This window comes from Ovis canadensis, chromosome 3 (genome assembly GCF_042477335.2).
Source record: "Ovis canadensis isolate MfBH-ARS-UI-01 breed Bighorn chromosome 3, ARS-UI_OviCan_v2, whole genome shotgun sequence".
In the NCBI taxonomy this organism is placed as follows: Eukaryota; Metazoa; Chordata; class Mammalia; order Artiodactyla; family Bovidae; genus Ovis; species Ovis canadensis.
This window is the reverse complement of record NC_091247.1, coordinates 121,645,304-121,658,529: the sequence shown is the minus strand read 5'-3', so window position 1 is coordinate 121,658,529 and position 13,226 is coordinate 121,645,304. Positions and strand designations below refer to the sequence as shown.

The 13,226-nt window shown below is 41.3% G+C and overlaps 1 long non-coding RNA gene across 2 annotated transcripts in view; it reads right to left on the bottom strand.

The window, feature by feature from the left end:
* The window catches only part of LOC138437221 (uncharacterized), a 49,635-nt gene extending 40,177 nt beyond the window's left edge, over window positions 1–9,458 (bottom strand). For both annotated transcript variants that reach the window (XR_011255826.1, XR_011255827.1), the window contains exon 1: window positions 9,376–9,458. This is a non-coding gene — a long non-coding RNA (uncharacterized lncRNA). The remainder of the gene's footprint in view (window positions 1–9,375) is intronic.
* Window positions 9,459–13,226: the final 3,768 nt, after the last annotated feature.

The following is a 13,226-nucleotide window of genomic DNA, read 5'->3' as shown; positions in this document are numbered from 1 at the left end:
ATGATGGTGGTGGCTGCACCGCAGTGAGGAACACTTAATGCTGCAAACTGTATGCTTGGAAAACGGTTCGAACGGTAAATTTTACAGTATGTATATTCTAACCCAAAGAATTTTTTTTTAATTTTTATTTATTTATTTATTTTGGCTGCCCTGGGTCTTCGTTGTTTTGCGAGGGCTTTACTCTTTCTGCCACGCGTGGGCTTCTCATTGCTGTGGCTTCTCCTGATGTGGAGCACAGGCTCTGGCACGTGGCCTTCAGTAGCTGCAACGCGTGGGCTCAGTAGTTGTGGTGCTCAGGCTCCGTGGCACATGGAAACTTCCCAGACCAGATACCGAACCCACGTGCCCCGCATGAACAAGTGTGTTCCTATCCACTGTGCCACCAGGGAAGTCCACAAAACATTTTTTAATTTAAAAATTTAAAATATGAAAAAATATTTTTTTTTAAATAAAGGAGATGACCCTGACTGGGCTTGAATTAATAGGGAAAGCTCTTTTACAGAGAGGGACTGGGCCCTCCCTAGAGGGAGGTTCTCCTGTGGCCTGGACACGATGTTGTGAGCTGTTTATGAAGGGGCCACATGGCAAGGACCTGAGGGTAGCCTCTGGTTGCTGAGAGCAGTTTCTGGCTGTCAGCAAGCAAGAAAATAAGGCCCTCCATTCTACAACTAAAGGAAATGAATGCTGCCAATGAGTAGCAAGCTTGGAAGAGGACCCCAAGCCTCAGTTGAGGGTACAAATAGCAACGACTCAATTTCAGCCTCAAAAATCCCGGAACAAAAATGTTCCAACTTCTGACCCACAGAAACTATGATTTTAAAATCTGTGTTGTATTAAGCCACTGAATTTGTTGTAATTTGTTGCAGAGCAATAAAAACTGAATACAAATAGGAAGTATCTTGTTTGTAACCAAGAGTCCTGACTGGTTCACATGTCTGCTCTTGGACAAGGAAAGATTCCAGGACTGTCCCATGAAATAAACAATCCTCTCTTCCAAGAAAACCTATGCATCACTATTAATAGAAGGAGAAAGGCATGCCAGACAGGTGAAATTAAAAAAGAGCTGTTCACTATACTGAGGGTGCATGTGTGTGTATATATATGCACATACATTTAACTTAGAAGTTAACTAGTTATCTATATATTCTTTTATATCTACTTTCTCCCAATTTTAGTATTAATTTTTAACCACACGTCTCCATCATCTTAACAGTGGTATTTCAAGTCTTCATTCATTTTTTATATTTAAGTTATGATGGTACAGTAGAAATAAATCTTCTCTGTAAATTCCAAGGAACTGTGAGGTCATTTAGTCTAGCCAAACACTTTTGGCTAAAGCATAACAGAGGACAACCCAGTAGGATATGCCTAATGCTCCAAGATGCAATCAGAATGGACAAATGAGCAGAGGAAGAAAATAGCAGGACACACAGTCCTCATTATCCCATTAGCTTCCCTTTACAAGTCCAGCTGCCATTCAAATTAAGATTTCAAATAGAAAGAAAAGGCTTTGCCCAGTCTGGTCTAGATATCTGAGGGCTTTGGTGGCTTCATTGCCCTGATGCCTTTCCAGGATTTGAGAATTTTCTTTTAAAATGCAATAGATAGGTCACATTTTAAAGCCTTATTAGCTAAGATCTTAATTCTCAGTTTATGCCAATGATTGATCACACCTCTAATAGCAAGAATGAGTCACAGGATAAATGCTTGGGGAGGAGAGAAAAGTTCCAAAGATAAGCTTTCTTCACATTTTATCTGGGCCTATTTGAGCTACTCTGAATAACTGTGTGAGCCTTTAAAAAATCCCCACATTTTAATGATAGATGCGCCCCTCCTTCTTTGTAGGTAAGACTTTCTGTGATAAAATTGTTTCTCCAGTTTGTATCCTGCTATGACTTTAATGATGTTTTTTTGCTCTGATACTATGTAACTGTCCCTCTTTTTGCCTTTGTACATACAAAATTCCCACTCCCTTTGCTCCCTCCCCCTCCCCTTCACACACACACATCTGTTTGTGCCTGACCAATTCCTGCTCTTCCTTAACGTGAGTTCAGGTATCACTGCCTTCTCAGATTTCCTTGACAAGCTGTGCCTGTTTGCTCCTCCCCTTACTCCCCACCCCCAATCCAAAGTACACTCTTCTATGCTTCAATAGCACACACCACTTTATCTGTATCCCTTCCCTTTATCTGTACCCTTCCTTTGCCTTGTAAGGTAATACATTCACGCAGTGCTTATAACAGGAATGGGCCTTTGTAAATTCTAAGTATCAGCTCTTATCATTGTATTAAAATTACCTATTTCAGTATCAATTTCCTCCACTAAGGTATAAACTCCTTAACCTAAAGGGCAATGTCTTATTCGCTTTCTTTAACTTAGTTCTTGGATTATAGCAGACGATAAAGAAATGTTCAGTGAAACGGAAGATGGTAAGAAACTATTTCTAGAACCCTGTGTCAGGCAAGATTTCTAAGATAGTCCCTCAGAGATATTCCTGCTTTAATCCCTGGAACCTGTAGATAGGATATTATGAGTAGGTTCTATTATATGGTCAGTTGATCTTAAAATAGAGAGAATATCTAATCTTCGAAACCAACAGACACCTCTCTCAGGTTGACGACAGACAGAAAGTCAAGGAGAGGAAGTGAATTACAAAGAGGAGTTGACACTGGCTGTTGGCCTTGAAGATGAAGGGGCCATGTGTAAGAAACAGAAGAGGCCATGAGGAGCTGAGAGGCGTTCCCCGTCCACCACAAGCAAGGAAGGGGGGACAGCAGTCCCGCAACTGAAAAATGACTGAGCTCCCAAGAGCCTCCAGCTAAGAGCCCAGCCCAGCTGATGCCTGGCTTTTGGTCTCCTGAGCCTAGAACCCAGCTGAGCCCACCTAGACTTCTGACTTACAGAACTGTGAGATAGTAAACTTAGGGGTTGTTATGTTTGCGGTAATTTCTTATGGCACCAATAGAAAATGAACTATATGTCAAGCTACATGCAAGACTCTTTATATATGTATCTGGAATGAATCTCACTTAAAGACGCATTTTGCCCAAATTTCTATAAATAATTCAATTTCATCCTGTACTCCTGGCCAGTAGGGAATTCTGTATCAGTCCTTCTGGTGACCTTTAACCTTGGCAGGGCGTGTGCCAAGTTTCTGAGATGGTGCTACACGTCCCACAGCCATGGTTACACACAAGTCAATGCAGGAACATCTATCTGAGTCTGCGTGATCCCTTCAGCTGGCTTCCTGACGCTGAAGTCCCAGCTAGGGGAAGATTCACTGTTAAACTTCAGGGCCTCTCATTTGAATAGGTCCCTTCCAAGGTGGAGGTTCATGACATTGTACAGGAGACAGGAATCAAGATCATCCCCAAGAAAAAGAAATGCAAAAATGGAAAATGGCTGTCTGACGAGGCCTTACAAATACCTGTGAAAAGACTGGAAGCGAAAAGCAAAGGGGAAAAGGAAAGATACACCCATTTGAATGTAGAGTTCCAAAGAATAGCAAGGAGAGAAAAGAAAGCCTTCCTCAGCGATCAGTGCAAAGGAATAGAGGAAAACAATAGAATAGGAAAGACCAGAGATCTCTTCAGGAGAAAGCAACGGCAACCCACTCCAGTACTCTTGCCTGGAAAATCCCATGGACGGAGGAGCCTGGTAGGCAGCAGTCCATGGGGTCGCTAAGAGTTGGTGACTTCACTTTCACTTTTCACTTTCATGCATTGGAGAAGGAAATGGCAACTCACTCCAGTGTTCTTGCCTGGAGGATCCCAGGGACCGGGGAGCCTGGTGGGCTGCTGTCTCTGGGGTCGCACAGAGTCGACACGACTGAAGCAACTTAGCAGCAGCAGAGATCTCCTCAAGAAAATTAGAGATACCAAGGGAACAATTCATTGCAAAATAAATGACAGAAATGGTAGGGACCTAACAGAAGCAGAAGATATTAAGAAGAGGTAGCAAGAATACACAGAAGAACTGTACAAAAAAGAGCTTCACGACCCAGATAATCATGATGGTGGGATCACTCACCTAGAGCCAGATATCCTGGGATGTGAAGTCAAGTGGGCCTTAGGAAGAATCACTACGAACAAAGCTAGTGGAGGTGATAGAATTCCAGTTGAGCTATTTCAAATCCTGAAAGATGATGCTGTGAAAGGGCTGCACTCAATATGCTAGCAAATTTGGAAAACTCAGCAGAGGTCACAGGACTGGAAATGGTCAGTTTTCATTCCAATCCCAAAGGAAGGCAATTCCAAAGAATGCTCAAACTACCACACAGTCACACTCATCTCACACACTAGTAAACTGATGCTTAAAATTCTCCAAGTCAGGCTTCAGCAACACATGACTGTGAACTTCTAGATGTTCAAGATGGCTTTAGAAAAGGCAGAGGAACCAGAGATCAAATTGCCAACATCCGCTGGATCATTGAAAAAGCAAGAGAGTTCCAAAAAAACATGCCAAAGCCTTTGACAGTGTGGATCACAATAAACTGGAAAATTCTGAAAGAGATGGGAATACCAACCACCAGACCTGCCTCTTGAGAAACCTATATGCAGGTCAGGAAGCAACAGTTAGAACTGGACATGGAATAACAGACTGATTCCAAATAGGGAAAGGAGTATGTCAAGGCTGTATATTGTCACCCTACTTATTTAACTTATATGCAGAGTACATCATGAGAAACACTGGGCTGGAGGAAGCACGAGCTGGATCAAGATTGCTGGGGGAAATATCAAGAACCTAGATATGCAGATGACACCACCCTTAAGGCAGAAAATGAAGAACTAAAGAGACTCTTCATGAAAGTGAAAAAGCAGAGTGAAGAAGTTGGCTTAAAGCTCAACATTCAGAAAACGAAGATCATGGCATCTGGCCCCATTACTTCATGGCAAATAGATGGGGAAACAGTGGAAACAGTGACAGACTTTATTTTTTGGGGCTCCAAAATCACTGTAGATGGTGATTGCAGCCATGAAATGAAAAAATGCTTACTCCTTGGAAGGAAAGTTATGACCAACCTAGACAGCATATTAAAAAGCACAGACATTACAAAGGTCTGTCTAGTCAAGGCTATGGTTTTTCCTGTGGTCATGTATGGATATGAGAGTTGGACTGTGAAGAAAGCTGAGTGCCGAAGAATTGATGCTTTTGAACTGTGGTGTTGGAGAAGACTCTTGAGAATCCCTTGGACTGCAAGGAGGTCCAACCAGTCCATTCTAAAGGAAATCAGCCCTGGGTATTCTTTGGAAGGACTGATGTTAAAGCTGAAACTCCAATACTTTGGCCACCTCATGTGAAGAGTTGACTCATTGGAAAAGACCCTGATGCTGGGAGGGATTGGGAGCAGGAGTAAAGGGGACGACAGAGGATGAGATGGAAGGATGGCATCATCGACTCGATGGACATGAGTTTGAGTAACTCCGGGAGATGGTGATGGACAGGGAGGCCTGGTGTGCTGCGATTCATGGGGTTGCAAAGAGTCAGACACGACTGATTGACTGAGCTAAACTGAACTGAAATTGATTTATTCATCTGAAATGTGTTCCTTTTCCCCCTCCCTACTAGAATGCAAGTTAACTGAAGGCAGGCATATTGTTTTCTTCCTTCCTATATGCACAGAATGTAAAATGATGACAAATAATGTGTCAATATATATTAACTGATCAGCCTCTGGTCTATTAAACTGCATTCGGGCTGTCTTCCTTTAGGCTGCTATAAGAAAAGAATAGCAAGGAGAGATAAGAAAGGCTTCCTAAGTGAACAATGCAAAGAAATAGAGAAAAACAATAGAATGGGAAAGACTAGGGATCTCTTCAAGAAAAGTAGAGATACCACGGGAACATTTCATGCAAAGATGGGGTCAATAAATGATAGCAATGGTAGGGACCTAACAGAAGTAGAAGATATCAAGAAGAGGTGGCAAGAATACACAGAAGAACTGTACAAAAAAGATATTCACGACCTGGATAATATCGATGGTGTGTGATCACTAACCTAGAGCCAGACATCCCAGAATGTGAAGTCAAGTGGGCCTTAGGAAGCATCACTAGAAACAAAGCTAGTGGAGGTGATGGAATTCCAGGTGAGCTGCTTCAAATTCTAAAAGATGATGCTGTGAAAATGCTGCAGTCAACATGCCAGCACATTTGGAAAACTCAGCAGGGGCCACAGGACTGGAAAAGGTCAGTTTTCATTCCAATCCCAAAGAAAGGCAATGCCAAAGAATGTTCAAAGTACCATACAATTGCACTCATCTCACACATTAGCAAAGTAATGCTCAGAATTTCCCAAGCTAGGCTTCCAGAGTGTATGAACCGAGAGCTTCTAGATGTTCAAGCTGGATTTAGAGAAGGCAGAAGAACTAGAGATCAAATTGCCAACATCCATTGGATCACTGAAAAAGCAAGAGAGTTCCAGAAAAACATCTACTTCTGCTTTATTGACTATGCCAAAGCCGTTAACTGTGTGGATCACAATAAACTGTGGAAAATTCTGAAAGAGATGGGAATACCAGACCACCCGACCTGCCTCTTCAGAAAGGCAGGTCAGGATGTAACAGTCAGAACTGGACATGGAACAACAGACTGGTTCCAAATAGGGAAAGGGGTATGTCAAGGCTGTATATTGTCACCCTGCTTATTTAATGTATATGCAGAGTACATAATGAGAAATGCTGGGCTGGATGAAGCACAATCTGGAATCAAGAATGCTGGGAGAAATATCAATAACCGCAGATATGCAGATGACACCACACTCAGAGGATGACATGGTTGGATGGCATCACCAACTCAATGGACGTGAGTTTGAGCAAGCTCTGGGAGGTAGTGATGGACAGAGAAGCATGGTGTACTGCAGTCCATGTGGTCACAAGAGTCAGACACGACTGAGTGACTGAACAACAACAACAATATGACCTACAGAATTTTGAGGGGACATAAGCATTCAGACCGCAGCACAGAACAAACCTCAGGCATGCCCACATTTGGGTAGTAGGAGTTCCAGGCTTAGGTTGACTGCGGCTTTCAGCCATTCACTCTGAAATCTTGTCACATTCTAGGGACACTTTCAGGGATCAGGGAGCATATCCCATTGCTCTAGAAGCCCACTGACTTCTTTCTCATCCTTTTAGCTTAGGCATCACTGTTTATTCTCAATGAAATCTTTGTTTTCCACAGAAGCACCCAAAAGTGGTTTGGGAGAATCCCTTTGCTTGATTCCTCTTTCTTCACCTAAATAGAACTAAATTACATAATATTAGGAAATAACATTTTTTAGAAGTCGGAATAAAAGTAAATTTAGAAAATGTTCCTACTTGCATTGATCTATAATATATGCAGATGTAGTTTCTCAACAAATCCCCAGCCATCTAGTACACTACTTTAAACCCCATTCGTAAACCAGATTACTGGCTCTAAATGTTATTCAATAGACATTTGGGGTGGTCACTTCAAGCTAGGAAGGAAAGTGTTGTTTTGAAAGCAACTTCTGCTTTCTTCCTTGCCACAAACATCCCCTGAGGCAAGGAAGCAGAGTTGCTATCATCTTAAATGTAGGGACAGAAAAGAGGCAAATACAAGAAAACAAAATCTCAATTTTTTTCTTTCTACTATATATTACTCATTTAATCTTAAAATAACCACGTGAAGCTGGTATCATTCCCACCTGCCGAAAGTGAGCAGAGTCTTTACTGGTGATGTTATCTGTTATCTGCACATGTTTCTTCTCACTAATTTTACTCTGTACTTTTTTTTACATTCTGGGCTCTGGGAAAATTTAGAAGATTTTCCCAAGAATTCAGTTGAAGGACATTTCAATAAATCCTTCAGCTAAATGTTAGTATTCCAAAATGGAGCTCACACATGTAAACATTCCTCCCAAATGTTGGAACAACCAACATTATTACATTTTTGTGTTATTTTGCTAATAGAAAACTTGACTGTGAGCATATTATATTATATGGACTCTTTATTTATATATTGGCCATGACTCGCAGCATGTGGTATCTTAGTTCCCTGATCAGGGATCAAACCTGTGCCCTCTGCATTGAAGGCAAGGAGTCTTAACCACTACATTGTAGGGAAGTCCCATGGTCTCTTGAGATAATGTAACAGAGAGAGTTGTAGAGAGAGAACAGAAAACAAAAAACAAAAAACAAAAAAAAAACACTAAGGTTTGTATGTGTGTAACTATTTAAATTTTATGATTTAATTAAAATGTCTTCAAGTTGATAATCAACAAGTAAATTCAAGAAAAACATCTACTTCTGCTTTATTGACTATGCCAAACCTTTGATTGTGTGGATCACAACAAACTGTGGAAAATTTTTAGAGATGGGAATACCAGACCACCTGACCTGCCTCTGTAGAAATCTGCATGCAGGTCAGGAAGCAACAGTTAGAACTGGACATGGAACAACAGACTGGTTCCAAATAGGAAAGGGGTATGTCAAGGCTGTATATTGTCACCCTGCTTATTTAACTTACATGCAGAGTACATCATGAGAAACGTTGGGTTGGATGAAGCACAATCTGGAAGCAAGATTGCCGGGAGAAATATCAATAACCTCAGATATGCAGATGACACAACACTGCAAAAAAAGCAAAGAAGAACTAAAGAGCCTCTTGATGAAAGTGAAAGAGGAGAGCGAAAAAGTTGGCTTAAAGCTCAACATTCAGAAAATGAAGATCATGGCATCTGGTCCCATCACTTCATGGCAAATAGATGGGGAAACAGTGGAAACAGTGACAGACTTTATTTTTTGGGGCTCCAAAATCACTACAGATGGTGACTGCAGCCTTGAAATTAAAAGATGCTTGCTTCTTGGAAGAAAAGTTATGACATACCTAGACAGCATATTAAAAAGCGGAGATGTTACTTTGCCAACCAAAGTCCATCTAGTCAAAGCTATAGTTTCTCCAGGAGTCATGTATGCATGTGAGAGTTGGAGTATAAAGAAAGCTGAGCACTGAAGAATTGATGCTTTTGAACTGTGGTACTGGAGAAGACTCTTGAGAGTCCCTTGGACTGCAGGGAGATTCAACCAGTCCATCCTTAAGGAAATCAGTCCTGAATATCCATTGGAAGGACTGATGATGAAGCTGAAACTATAATACTTTGGCCACCTCATGTAAAGAGTTGACTCATTGGAAAAGACCCTGATGCTGGGTGGAATTGAAGGCAGGAGGAGAAGGGGACAACAGAGGATGAGATGGTTGGATGGCATCACTGATGCGATAGGACATGGGTTTGTGCAAACTCAAGGAGTTGGTGATGGAGAGAGAGGCCTGGTGTGCTGCAGTCCAGGGCGTCACAAAGAGTCAGACACGAGTGAGTGAGTGAACTGAACTGAGGGGATATCGGTAGTGTACTTACATTTTGAAAAAGATAAGCAAAGATCCTCTACTGAAAATCTCCTCCATGTAACAACTAAAGACTCCAACATGACTGATGATTTGCTGCAACCAAGGAAAACATTCAGCAATTAATAAATACAGTGTAATTGAACTTCTATTTTAATGTCTTATTTGCTTTAAATGAGCTGAACAGTATCTTCACAATCCAATCTACTTAAAGGCCATTAATAAATGAAAATATTTGCATTTCTTCAATTTCTTCCTCTGCTTAGATAAATTAAGCTCATTCAGCTATTAAGGTAATTTGAAGTGACTAGTGTTGTATTCCCACTCCAGTACTCTTGCCTGGAAAATCCCATGGATGGAGGAGCCTGGTAGGCTGCAGTCCATGGGGTTGCTAAGAGTTTGACATGACTGAGTGACTTCACTTTCACTTTTCACTTTCATGCACTGGCGAAGGAAATGGCAACCCACTCCGGTGTTCTTGCCTGGAGAATCCCAGGGCCGGGGGATCCTGGTGGACTGCTGCCTATGGGGTTGCACAGAGTTGGACACGACTGAAGTGACTTAGCAGCAGCAGCAGTGTTTTTTAAATTGTTTTTTAAATAAAAAGTTTTGCCTTTTCTTAAAAACAAAAATAAACAAATGGGGCATAATTAAACGTAAAAGCTTTTGCACAGCAAAGGAAACTATAAACAAGGTGAAAAGACAACCCTCAAAATGGGAGAAAATAATTGCAAACAATGCAACTGACAAAGGATTAATCTCCAAAATACACAAGCAGCTCATATAACTCAATATCAGAAATATAAACAATGCAATCCAAAAAATGAGTGGAAGATCTAAAGAGATATTTCTCTGAAAAAGACATATAGATGGCCAGTAAACACGTGAAAAGATGTTCAACGTCACTCATTATTAGAGAAATGCAAATCAAAACTACAATGAGATATTATCTCACACCAGCCAGAATGGTTATCATGAAAAGTCTATACACACAAACTGACAAAAATTAAAGACAAAGATAAAATATTAAAAGCAACATGGAAAAAAGACAAATAAGGAAAATCCCATAAGATTTTCAGCTGATTTCTCAACAGAAACTCAACAGGACATAAGGGAATGGCAGGATATATTCCAAGTGATGAAAGGGAAGAAACTACAACCGAGAATACTCTACTCAGCAAGATTCTTGATTAGATTTGATGGAGAAATCAAATCCTTTACAGGAAGCAAGAGTTAAGAAAATTCAGTATCATGGGCTTCCCTGGTGGCTCAGCTGGTAAAGAATCTGCCTGCAATGTGGGAGACCTGGGTTTGATCCCTGGGTTGAGAAGATCCCCTGGAGAAGGGAAAGGCTACCCACTTCAGTATCCTGGACTGGAGAATTCAGTCCATGATGTTGCAAAGAGTTAGACACAATTAAGCGACTTTTAGTGGGGAAAACCATTCAGGTATGACCTAAATCAAATCCCTTATGATTATACAGTGGAAGTGAGAAATAGATTTAAGGGACTAGATCTGATAGAATGCCTGATGAACTATGGACAGAGGTTTGTGACATTGTACAGGAGACAGGGATCAAGACCATCCCCATCCATGGAAAAGGAATGCAAAAAAGCAAAATGGCTGTCTGAGGAGGCCTTACAAATAGCTGTGAAAAGAAGAGAAGCAAAGGAGAAAAGGAAAGATATAAGCATCTGAATGGAGAGTTCCAAAGAATAGCAAGGAGAGATAAGAAAGCCTTCCTCAGCAATCAATGCTTTTTCTTCAAGGAAAAGTTATGACCAACCTAGATAGCATATTGAAACGCAGATATATTACTTTGCCAACAAAGGTCCGTCTAGTCAAGGCGATGGTTTTTCCAGTGGTCATGTATGGATGTGAGAGTGGACTGTGAAGAAAGCTGAGCGCCGAAGAATTGATGCTTTTGAACTGTGGTGTTAGAGATGACTCTTGAGAGTCCCTTGGAATGCAAGGAGATCCAACCAGTCCATCCTTGAGGAGATCAGTCCTGGGTGTTCATTGGAAAGACTGATGCTGAAGCTGAAACTCCAATACTTTGGCCACCTCATGCGAAGAGTTGACTCATTGGAAAAGACCCTGATGCTGGGAGGTTTTGGGGGCAGGAGGAGAAGGGGATGACAGAGGATGAGATGGCTGGATGGCATCACCGACTCGATGGACATGAGTTTGAGTGAACTCCAGGGGTTGATGATGGACAGGGAGGTCTGGCGTGCTGCAATTCATGGGGTCACAAAGAGTCAGACAGGACTGAGGGACTGAACTGAACTGAACTGAACTGAAGCGACTTTCACTTTCAGTTTTCAAACCAGTTTTACAACAAATGCTAAAGGGACTTCTCTGGGCAGAAAACACAAGAGAAGGAAAGACCTACAAAAAATCTACAAACAATAAATGCTGGAGAAAAGGGAAACGTGGAGAAAAGGGAAGCCTCTTGCACTCTTGGTGGCAATAGAAACTGATACAGCCAGTATGGAGAACAGTACGGCTATTCCTTTAATAGCCAGAAATAAAACTACCATATACCCTGAGAAAATCATAATCCAAAAACATACATATATCCCAGTGTTTATGGCTTCACAGTTTATAACAGCCAAGGCACAGAAGCAATCTAGATGTCCATTGACAGATGAATGGGTAAAGAAGTTGTAGTACATAAATACAATGGAATACTACTCAGCCATAAAAAGGAACAAATGTGAATCGGTTGAACTGAGGTAGATGAACCTAGAGCTTGTTATACACAGTGAAGTCAGAAATAGGAAAACAAATATTGTTATTAATGCATATATATGGAATCTAGAAAAAAGGTACTGATGAGCCTACTTGCAGGGCAGGAATAGAGACACAGATATAGAGAATGGACACAGTGGGCAAAGGAGAGGGTGGAATGAATTTAGAAAGCAGCACTGACATACATACACTATCACCTGTAAAATAGCTCATAGGAAGCTGTTATATAACACAGGGAGCCCAGCTTGGTGCTCAGTGATGACCTAGAGGGATGGGATGGGAGGTGAAGTAGGAGGGAAACTCCAGAAGGTGGAGATATATATATATAGTTGTGACTGATTTGAGAAACCAATACAACACTGTAAAGCAATTACCCTTCAATTAAAAATAAATAAAAAATTTTAAGTTTTCTCTTTTCTGGAGTTAGTGGTAGATCTTCATTCAGTTTAGTCGCTCAGTTGTGTCCGACTCTACAACCCCATGAACTGCAGCACACCAGGCCTTCCTGTACATCACCAACTCCTGGAGTTCACTCAAACTCATGTCCATCGAGTCGGTGATGCCATCCAGCCATCTCATCCTCTGTCATCCCCTTGTCCTCCAGCCTTCAATCTTTCCCAGCATCAGGGGCTTTTCAAATGAGTCAGTTCTTCACATCAGGTGGCCAAAGTGTCAGAGTTTCAGCTTCATCATCAGTCCTTCCAATGAATGTTCAGGGCTGATTTCCTTTAGGATGAACTGGTTGGATCTCCTTGCAGTCCAAGGGACTCTCAAGAGTCTTCTCCAGCACATCACTTCAAAAGTATCAATTCTTTGGTGCTTAGCTTCTTTATAGTCCAACTCTCACATACATAAATGACTACCGGAAAAACCATAGCTTTGATTACACAGATCTTTGTTGGCAAAGTAATGTCTCTGCTTTTTAATATGCTGTCTCGGTTGGTCGTAGCTTTTCTTCCAAGGAGCAAGCTACTCTATCATTAATTCAAAACATTATAAAAAAAAAAAAAACTACCTAAAAAGGCAAACAGGTGACAGTTGACAGCACTTCCAATGAGATTAATACAGAACTTCGTGACCCTTAAGAGCTGGAGAAGGAAAGCTAACTTCAGG